Source organism: Furipterus horrens, unplaced genomic scaffold (assembly GCF_987537825.1).
Source record: "Furipterus horrens unplaced genomic scaffold, mFurHor1.1.pri manual_scaffold_5, whole genome shotgun sequence".
Classification (NCBI taxonomy): domain Eukaryota; kingdom Metazoa; phylum Chordata; class Mammalia; order Chiroptera; family Furipteridae; genus Furipterus; species Furipterus horrens.
Window position 1 is genome coordinate 149551321 of NW_028327175.1, and position 11032 is coordinate 149562352.

The 11032-nt window shown below is 36.5% G+C and overlaps 1 pseudogene; it reads left to right on the forward strand.

Moving 5' to 3' along the window:
- Positions 1-1249: 1249 nt before the first annotated feature.
- LOC150010092 (transmembrane protein 126A pseudogene) lies at positions 1250-1557 on the forward strand (annotated as a pseudogene).
- Positions 1558-11032: the final 9475 nt, after the last annotated feature.

An 11032-nucleotide genomic window follows, 5' to 3' on the forward strand; every position in this document is an offset into this window, starting at 1 on the left:
TTAAGACCCTCAGTCTGTATATTTTGTTATTGCAGCCTGAGCTGACTGAGGTATGCACCCTCCCCAGGTAGACATAATTTTAGAGCATGATTATATTAAAAATATACCCATGGAATTCTGATACTTGCCATATTCTGTCTCTGGGAATCACTCTTGTATACAAATGTGCCTAACAGAAGTTTATTCAAATAAGTTATTAGCTAAGCTGCCTGTGCATATAAAGACAATATATTTTTTTAATATGTAGTACCTTGTTTTTCTTTCTCTCTGAGTGAATACAAAATTCTTTAGCAGAGAAAATTCAATAAGTTTAACATCAATAAGTGGCAGATAGAGATGTAGCCTTTGAAAACTCATATGTCTTAATTACCTCTCTTTCCCATTTTTCTGACACAGGACTGTGCAAAGTCTAGCAGGTCTTCCTTGGTTTCAGTCTTCTCATCTCTATAATATGGAAAATGACATTTTTCCCTATCTCACAGAGTTATTATAGAGAGAAAATTATATCAATAGAAAGGAAAAAAAAATGTGCCCAGAAAGTATAAAATAATCTACCTATTTAAACTAGAACTTACATTAGTGCAATTTTTATCATCATCACTATCAAGAAAGTGATACTTAATTTTTTAAGTTCACTGTTGACAAAAATCAATTATATTAAGACGGGCTAAAGAAAACAAGAATAGCCTATTTTCTAAATCCTTTACTAGCAAACACTAAATTGATATGCAAAGAAATATAATGAATAATAGATAAAAAGTGATATTTACTAATTTATTCAGCTTTGACCATAAAATAATTAAGCCATCCAGTGCATTAATTTCATGATCTCCAACCATTGCAAGAGAATCAGTTGTGTGATATAAATATTAATCATTACATCAGTCACCCTTATAGACATGGCCTAGGGACTCAAGGCTTCAGGCACTATGTTTATGGCAAGATTATATTAATTATATAGTAGTACTTCTGCCCTTGGACAAACTGTTCTTTTTATCAGAGAACAGGGGCAATTTTGTAATTTCTTAGTTGGATGAGTGACAGTTGACAACCCTTCAGAAACATGAAGAAAGTCAAGTTTTGAAGATTTGCATGTAAACATATCATCACACCAAAAGATAAGAAACATTACTGGGCAACTAAAGATGGCTGCGCCCGGGCTAGTTGAGTGAAGGTTGCAGTGAACATTTAGTGGCTGAGGAATCCCGGAGGAAGCACCGATTTTGGGGACGAGAGCGTAAGACTCAAGATGGAAAATCATCTTGAGTCTTTGGGTAGTGTATACCCTGTTGTCTTGGCTATACCTGTAAATGGTGGTCTAGCAGCCAGGTATGCCTCAGCCCTGCTACCAGAAAAAGGAAACATCTTAACCTACTGGATCAGAATTTCTAAGCCTGTCTTTAGAAAGATGTTATTTCCCATTTTGCTCCAGACTGGATTTGCAGCATACCTTGGTTCTAGACAATATAAACTACTTATAAAGGCTCTTCAGTTACCTGAACTGGTCTAGAAATTCAGTGATTGTTAAACAAATGCGTACACAAAAATAAAACTGTAAAAAATAAAAAAAATAAAAAAAAAGAAACATTACTGAAATGGAATGAAGTTACTGGCAATATTGCATCAAGCACACTGATACTTTTTGTTACTCCCATTTTATGTGGCATTCTCTGAGGACATACATTATATGACAGATTTCAAGACTGCAAATAATTTTTTAACTTTTAAACAACAACAAAAAATAAAACTGAAGAATGTTCCCCCTACCTATTATCCTATTTCATTAAAAAGAGAAAACCTTTCCTTAAAGCTTTGCTTTGTTTGGAAATTAGATTATCCATTGTAAAATAAAATTGAAATTTATATCATATTAAAAGTACCCTCTATGGAATTATTTTCATCATATTACTGAGAATACAATATTATGGGTGATCCAGTGGAAATAAATAATTCATTAGCAAGTTACATTGTCTCTTTCTGAATTTAACTGTTGAGTCTGAGATATTATATACTGTGATAGAGGGCAAGAACCTTAGCATAGGACTTAATTTTCATGAAGAAACAGATATTTCAGCATTTGAATATATGCAGTATTTAAAGTTATCAAGTCACTGACAAATAGCTAGTAGAAGATAATTCTATGCTTCTGTGAAAAAGTCACTGGTTGATGCTCATTATGTGTCATATGAGCCAGCTAATTTATAGGTCAACTTTGCAAAATGAAGAGATTTGTAAGGGCAAGACAGGGCCTGGCTGAAGCACCAAAAGCAGACTTAAAGTGCAACTAGCTTTCCAAAAATTCTTTAATGTAAATGTTATTTTCATAATCAGATAAAAATGTTGTAAGCAATCAGTACCTTTGCAAATAATGTTCACCTTTAGCATAATGTGAGAAATTTTTCTCATCACTTTTAGTCAGTAAACTTTTTAATAATACGTTTTTACCTGATGTCTAAAATACAATATATATATAAATGTACATAAATGTCAAAGAGAAAAAAAAATGTTCTTCAACTCCATGAGTTAAGAGTACTAATGCACTTGTACCCCTACATCTAATAATCATTAAGTTCCAATTTAAAAGTTTATCAGTAAGGGTTTAATTAGTGAATAAAAATGCATTCTGGCTGGTTTAAGCAAAAAGGGTGACTGAACCACTTACAGGATTATTACATATTTAAAGTCATAGAGTTTCACGGTCTGAGCTCCTAGGATGGACTTTCAAAGCCACATCAGAAGGCTGGGTCACCAAAAAGGCTGCTGCTCTTCACAAGATCAGAACAGCACCCACCAAATTAAAAAAGCACACACCTAGTTGCTGACTCCAAAACAACCACCTCTTCTGTGTAGGCAGCCACCAGCCAAATGGGGAAGCCATACCACAGGGGAAATCATATCAGTACAGCATTATTCACAGTGGCCAAGACATAGAGACAACTAACGTGTCCTTCGATAGAGGATTGGATAAATGGAATACTACTCAGCCATAAGAAAAGATGAAATACTGCCATTTGCAACAACATGGATGGATCTTGAGATTATGCTCAGTGAAATAAGCTAGTCAGAAAAAGCTAAGAACCATATGATTTCACTCACATGTGGGATATAAAACTGAAACAACTCATAGACACAGAGAACAGTGTGATGGTCACCAGAGGGAAGGGGGTTGGGGGTAGTAAAGGGGGCCAATTATATGGTGACAGAGGTCATTTGACTGTGGGTGGTGGGAAGACAATGCAGCATACAGATCATGTATCATAGAATTGTACACCTGAAACCTATATGACCCTATGAACCAATGTCTCCCCAATAATTTACTTTAAAAAAAGAACAAAACAAAACTAAGTCCCTCTCTAAAGAAAAAGTTCTGCACAATATTGAGAGATTCCATAGTTATGGCACCTGGTCACAACAAAAAGAAGCCAAGTCACCTTAAAAAACTAATTTAATATCTATTGTATTTAATAATACCCAACCCATTCTATATGGTTCTTTGATTGTTCCTAAATGTATTTACCTCCCACTAGAGACTATCAAAGTTATTGGACAATTTCTTGAACTAAAATTCCAGGGAAATTCAGGATTGCTAACAGTTACAGATATACCTTCATTATTCCACTAAACATTTTAAGTATAATTATTAATTCTAGGATAGTGTTTAGAAATTGTGGCATATAAGAATTTTGCTTACTGGTATGCAAGAACACAGGGGACTGCAACATCATAAAAACCCAAGAGATGAAAATGACCTTAAAGATCAGCTGGCTCAACCACCTTCTAGGCAAGCATGTCTGGAGGGTAGTCACTCAGACACTCAATGGTAAGGGGGATACTATAGTAGATGCAATATTAGACTCAGTTCCTCACATCTTCTTGCCAGAACCATCACTAACAAGGCGGAGTGTATTTCTCCACCCCTTCTCTTTCCTCAAATCAAAAACAATTAGTTTCCTTATATATGCTTCCACAATGTCGTTTTCATCCTTTGTCAATTGAAACAGCAGGTATTGTTGGTGCCATGCCAAGCATTTTAGAATCCCTTTAACCAGTTACTGTGTCTGTTGCCACTGATAACGTTTTCCTGCTACCTTCTCTGAAGGAGTACAGTGGAAGCTGTCTTACCCAGAAACCTATGCAAGGTTATGATTACCCTCCATTATTATGTCTGGTAGCCAGTGACCATTTGGTATGAGGGGTACAAAAGCCCGACTTTTTTTATTGTTGAAAATCCACCACAGGATCAGACTGAGGCTAGATTTCACCTGAAAATGCCTCTTTAGCTAGCTTCTCTCTCCGGCTTCCTCACTTCCTTTCAGATTTCTCTTGAAAGCACTGCTTTAAATCACTGGCACAGAAATCTCTATCTTGGTCACTATTTCCAGAGACCCAACTAGAACACTGCTCTTCCTCCAAAGCATGCTCAGGTAGATTTTCTCAGCCCACTTTTTTGTTCATTCTGTATCCTCTAGCACAAGTAATGACACAAAGGATCTACTCAATACATGTCTAGAGAATGAATATTGATAACACTTCTCATTAAAGAGTAAAAACTGTCGTTTTCTATAATTTTTGAGTTTACTTTATTCTTAACGTCTCTGACCCTGAGATCATAGCTATTTCTCCCTAAACAGTTTTGTAGGATATAAACATCACATATCCTAAATGTACAGGATTTCTTGCTAAACACAATTTTTAAACCCCAGTACCATAGAACAAGGTTATTTCTTCCCTAGGACTTTTCTAGTACTTTTCTGTAGATTTTTAATTGAAAGACAAGAATACTGGATGAGAGACCAAAAAGGAAATATTGCCTTTATTTTGCTTCACAACTTGTGGACTGTGACAGGATTCAATATCTAGGCAGACAGCTATGCTGCATGGATAGTACTAGAGTGTTATAGGAATGCCAGTAACTTCTGAACAGGGCCGACCAATGGTTCCCCGCCTGAGCCCCAGCGCCCACGAAACTGCCCCTACTTCCAGCAGCGACGGCAGCAGCCCCCTGGACACTGGAAACCCACAGCCCAGGAGACCTCAGCCGCCATCAACAATGGGGACCCCCACCACCACCGTACTGGACTGATTCCAACTCAAGGATGCCCAGAACTACCATCCGGTATCTGCCAGTTTTTCCAACTGACCTGCACCTTACCGAGCACCCCCTCCCTCCTTTCCCATAATTCATGACATCAGAACACGGGCTTTTCCCCCTTTTCCATGAGACTCGGGAGGACCAAAGCAACAGCCTTTTTCTCTCTCTCCACTAGCAAGGGTTGAAGGAAGAGATCCATCATTTTTGTTCAGGGGCACCAACTCCCTCCCCTAAATCAGGCTGACAAGGAACCAGCCAGCTTTTGCTTCCTCCTGGTTGTTTTTCTTTCCCACCCCAGTTTATTTTTTGTTTCCCCTCTACCTGCTCCCTCTGAAGCCATTTTATGAACTGTCATGTGCCACTTGAGCCTCCAGTAAAACCAAAAACAGGCACACACACACACAAAAAAGTCTATTATACAGACTTGCTAGTGGCTCTTAAGGGAGTGAGAAATTCCTCTCAATAAGCCACATTAAAAAAAATCTATGTTAAGATGAAAATGACAATCTAATATGAAATTTTTTCAGGGAAGCCATTTTCAAGAAACTTTTCATCTGCCAAAAGAGATTAACACATGTAGGTTTTGTTGAATCATTTTATAGACTTCTCCAGATATTTCTCTCAGTCCTTGAATACATTTTGCATTTGTATACATTTTTAGTATACATTGGAGGCAATGCCACTGACATTTGCATAAATTGATATAAAGGGAACATTTTTAGGTAAAGGATTTAAAAAATCCGAAGTCCATGACATTTACATGAAGGAGTATTAAGTGTTATATGAAAACTAACAACACCAATTTTGTGAAACAGTTTATTCTGAATATATGAATATGTAACATGGTATGATTTCCTTTCTTAAGGGTTTAACATTAAGCTGGAAACACCAGACAAAAAGACTAGAATTAAAATCCTCTGAAATCTCAAAACTATACCAACTTTACATATCTGCTAAGTATTTTAGGTGTAAAATCAACTATCATGACCATGATCAAGAAAAGAAGGAACGGACACTGTGATCAAACAATATTCACTGTAGCCTGGGAGAGAAATCCCTGGAAACAGAACACAAATCATTTAGTTGTTTTCAGCAACTTCATTAACAGATCATGAGGCCTCCAAATACCACTCAGATGTTGTCAACTGTAGGCATCCTGCCCACCTACATCATATGGGCGACGTGAACAGTAAAATGAGAAAACACACATGAATGTACTTTGAAAATGCTAACGTTAGTAGCAATAAAGACAGTAAGCCTGCCTGACCAGACCTCAGCCTATCCTCACAGATCCCACCTCACACCACACTGTCCCTTAGCCTCTGGATTCCATGCATATGCCACCCTCTTTCAGTTTTTTCCCCCAGTCACTCTGCCTCTGGCTCTTTGCCCATTATGTTCTTTCATTTGGAACACACTTCACCTCTATGGCCCACCCACAGCCTCCTCTCTCTAGGCCATTTCTACTCATCCTTTAGATCTTGGCTCAAACACTATTTTGCCAAAGGAACCTGAAATCTTAATTTCAGGATGTCCACCCTTTGAAATTAAGTCAAGATTTCTCTTTCATTTAAGATTATTTGCTTGATTTTGCCTCTCCCACTGGTTTGAAGAAAGTAGGGCAAAACATGCTTTTGTCATTTTATTCCCAAAACATAGTGTAGCAACTGACCCAATAAATATCTCAGTAAACCAGATAGGTAAAGTACACGCTTTACGCACTTACAACATGCAGGTATTTGCTCAAATGTCACCTTCTTAGTTACGTGATTTATTATGAGATGTGCAATTTATAATCTGTATAACATGGATCTTCTAGCTTTCTGCTAGAGTTCTTTCTTCTCATTAGCATGGCTCCATGTCACCTCCCATCTACAAGAAATATCACCTGGACAATTGCAATTATCATGCCTTTATTTTTTACCAACCAAGTGCAAAATCTCATGCTAATAACATTGCTTTTAAGAATGAATGAGTAGAAAAATATTTAATATGAACTCATTTCACAGAGTTCACATCAAGAGCTATAATATAATTCACTCTGTGATATATGCTGAGAAATATACAAAATAATTATTATAGGAGTTTAGTGGATAATGAGCTTGCTTGCTGATGCAGTGAACAAGGCATCTCCCCAGTGAAAGCTGAATTTGACTGAATCAAGGCAAATGGATTAAGACAATCCGATAGAGGATAATCTCTATAAACTAAAAATGATTGGAATTCTCTTCCTCTCCCATTGGGGAAAAAATCAGATGATTCTACACAAACTTTTCAAGTGAAGTTAGACCATCAGAAGATATAATATTCTTCTCACCAAACCTCCTTTTCTCCCCATGCATGCACACACACACACACACACACACACAAAAGGCAGACTGAATTGTTAAGAACTCTGTCTAGACAAACATAAAGTATTCCTCTGAAGGCCAAAGATTATTTCTTAGAATTTCTGTACATACAACAAATAAATAAATATAAATTAGTAAATAAAACTGCACATATAATTCATTAGGACTGAATAATTAGAAGTCATTTTCAACTAATGAAATGGAATTTATATTTTTTAAAAGAAAAACCATTTTTCTTAAACTTTCATGCATTTACAAGAACTAGAAAGAGAGTTACCAAGTATTATGTAGGAAAGATTTACATGTACATTAGCATGCTTTTCATTAGGATGTTATATTAAATACTATTATTCTTTCATTTCTTAAAGTATATTTTATTGATTATGCTATGACAGCTATCCCAGTTTTTCCCCCTTTGCATCCCCCTGCCCAATATAACCCTTCCCTCCAGCAATCCCCTTCTTAATTCATGTCTATGGTTCATGCATATAAATTCTTTGGCTTCTCCATTTCCTATGCTATCCTCTACATCTCCCTGTCTATTTTGTACCTACCAATTATACTTCTTAATCCCTGCACATTTTCCCCTATTTTCCTCCTTCCCCCTCCCAGCTAATAACCCTGCAGATGATCTCCTATAATTTTGTGCCTATTCTGGTGGTTTCGTTGGTTTTTTGTTTGTTTTCTCTCTTTTTTCTTTTTTTTTTTTTTTTGTTCTGTTTTTGCTTTTCTTTTTAGGTTCTGTTGTTGATAGTTGCAAATTTTTTGTCACTTTAATGTTCATAGTTTTGATCCTCTTTCTCTTTTTTTCTTTTTTTTTAATTGTTTTTCTATTACATTTGTCCCACTTTTCCCCCCATTACTCTTAAATAAGTCCCTTTAACACTTCATATAATAATGGCTTAGTGGTGATGAACTCCTTTAGCTTTACCTTGTCTGGGAAGAACTTTATCTGCCCTTCCATTCTAAATGATAGCTTTGCTGGAGAGAGTCATCTAGTTATAAGTCCTTGCTTTCCATCACTTTGAATACTTTTTGCCAGTCCCTTCTTGCTTTCAGAGTTTCTTTTGAAAATCAGCTGATTGTCTTATGGGAACCCCTTTATAGTTAACTCTCTGCTTTTCTCTTGCTACTTTTAAGATTCTCTCTTTATCTTTAACCTTTGGCATTTTAATTATGATGTATTTTGGTGTGGTCCTCTTTGGGTCTGATTTGTTTGGGACTCTCTGTGCTTCCTGGATTGTATGTTGATTTTTTTCACCAAATTAAGGAACTTTTCTTTCATTATTTTTTCAAATAACTTTTCAATTTTTGTTCTTCCTCTTCTCCTTATGGCTCTCCTATGATTCAGAAGTTGGTATGTTTAAAATTAACCCAGAGGTTCCTAAGCCTATCCTCATGTTTTTGAATTCTTGTTTCTTTTTTCTGTTCTGGTTTTCTGTTCTGTTCTGTTTCTTCCTTATGTTCCAAATCATTGATTTGATTCCCAGCTTCCTTCCCTTTCCTGTTGATTCCCTATGGGTTTTTCTTTATTTCACTTAGTGTAACTTTCACTTCTTCCTTTATGTTGTTGCCATACTCAATGAGTTCTCTGAGCATCCCGATCATCAGTAATTTGAACTCTGCATTTGATACATTGCCTATCTCCATTTTGTTTAGTTGTTTTTATGGTGTTTTGTTCTATTCTTTCATTTGGGCCATATTTCTTTGTCTCCTCAATTTGGCAGTCTCCCTGTGTTTGCTTCTATATATGAGATAGATCTGCTTTGACTCCCTGTCATAGCCCACTTGTTAAGTTGTATGGGGCAGAGTCTTAGGTATTCGCTAGAGCAGGCAACCTGCTTCATTGTTTTGTGGCTCTGTCGGGGGGGGAGGGCTCAGAAAGGGGGTAATGCTGCTGCCTGGCTTCTAGAGGTTTGCCCAGCACTCACCTGATTTGCAATAACTTCACACACTTCCCATATGTGACTGGCGCCCTTCCAGTTGTTGCCCTGGTGATGAATGATAGAGTGGGTGGGTTGTATATGTTCTAAGTCTGTGGAGGCCCTTTAAACAGATACTCCTGAGAAACTGGAAGTTTAGTCACTGCCCCAACACTCACTGGTTTTTATAGCCAGAAATTATGAGGATTTATCTTTCCAGCACTGGAACCCTGGGCTGTGAGGTCTGGCCTGGGGTTGGGATTGCTTGCTCCCAAGGTACCCTTCCCAATTTTTATCTACCAAACATGAATGTGGGACCACCTGTTCTGCTGCCATGGCCATCATTGCCTCTCCATGCCACACTGCATCTCCTCGCTCTCCACCCCAACTCTGCATCTCGGCTCTCCTACCCATCTAGATGAACATGGCTTCTTTAAATCCTTGGTTGTCAGACTTCTATACAGCTCCATATCCTGGCAGTTCTGGGTGTTATTTGTTTTGAGGTTGTAATTCTTTTTGTGGTTGCCCAAGGAGGCAAAGCGTGTCTACCTACTCCTCCATCTTTACTATACATTCTTAAATATTATTCTTATAGTGCTTGAAAATTATTCTCTCTAGTACTTTTAAATATTTCCTTTATAGTCTTTATATTATTGATGTTTTAGCCAATATTTTACCTACAAAAAATATCAAAATAAATTTTAGTGCACCTATTGCTTTTAAAATGACAAATTCTGAATATAAAAGATTTAAATAGTGATTATACAGTTAGTTAAACTTAATTCAATAAGATTGTCTTTATTTTTATGTGTAAAAATAAATTTCATGAGAATTGTATTTTAATGGAAGAAATTATAACCTCATCAGAGTTTATCTTTTTTTTCTGAACAGTTTCTCAGTTCACATAGAAACACTGCAAATGCAGAAGTCACATAGAGCTCAGGAGATTTTTATTAGTTAAAATGTGTCAGAAATAGAAGCTTATTTTAACAGAGATAAATCAGGTTGGTTTTAGAGAAGCCTGTCCAGTCAGCAGTGCCAGAAACCTGTGAACTCAAGCATCCCCAAGATAACTTTGACTATACATTTTAAAAGGTAGCATTTTTCAAATTCCAAGGAAGCATTTCTTTCATCTGATTTCTTGAGTATGTCCTAATTACCATACTGATGTCTGCAACTGACTTAACCCCAGGTTATGACTCCCTAAGGATTCATACCAGGCTCCTGAAAAGACCCCTCATTAACCATGGAGCTAAGAAGTAATAACTTTCCTTGAACAGAGCTAGTTTTACTTGGAATTGAGAACTACTATTTCTTTTCCTCTGGTTGAGCTATAACTGATAGTGCATTGAATATCAACTTTTCTGGTTTGCCAGACACAAAGTTTGCAGAAGTTTTGCTCAATCTTTTTTTATTTGATTTTAGTATTATATAATTTATTTTCTGTTTAAATGGAGAGAATATTTTCTTTGATGAGGAGCAAGAGATGTAAGGTATTAATTTTTTGAGAAAAATATTTTAATTCTGACTGATCTTTTTAAGACTGATAAATCTTTCTGCCAGGATATACTGAAGGTGGAAGTGTAAATTGTTATAGCTTTTTTGGAATGCAGTAAAGAATTAATCAATTAAAACTTCTGGGATGTTATATCATTTCTGGGGCCTTG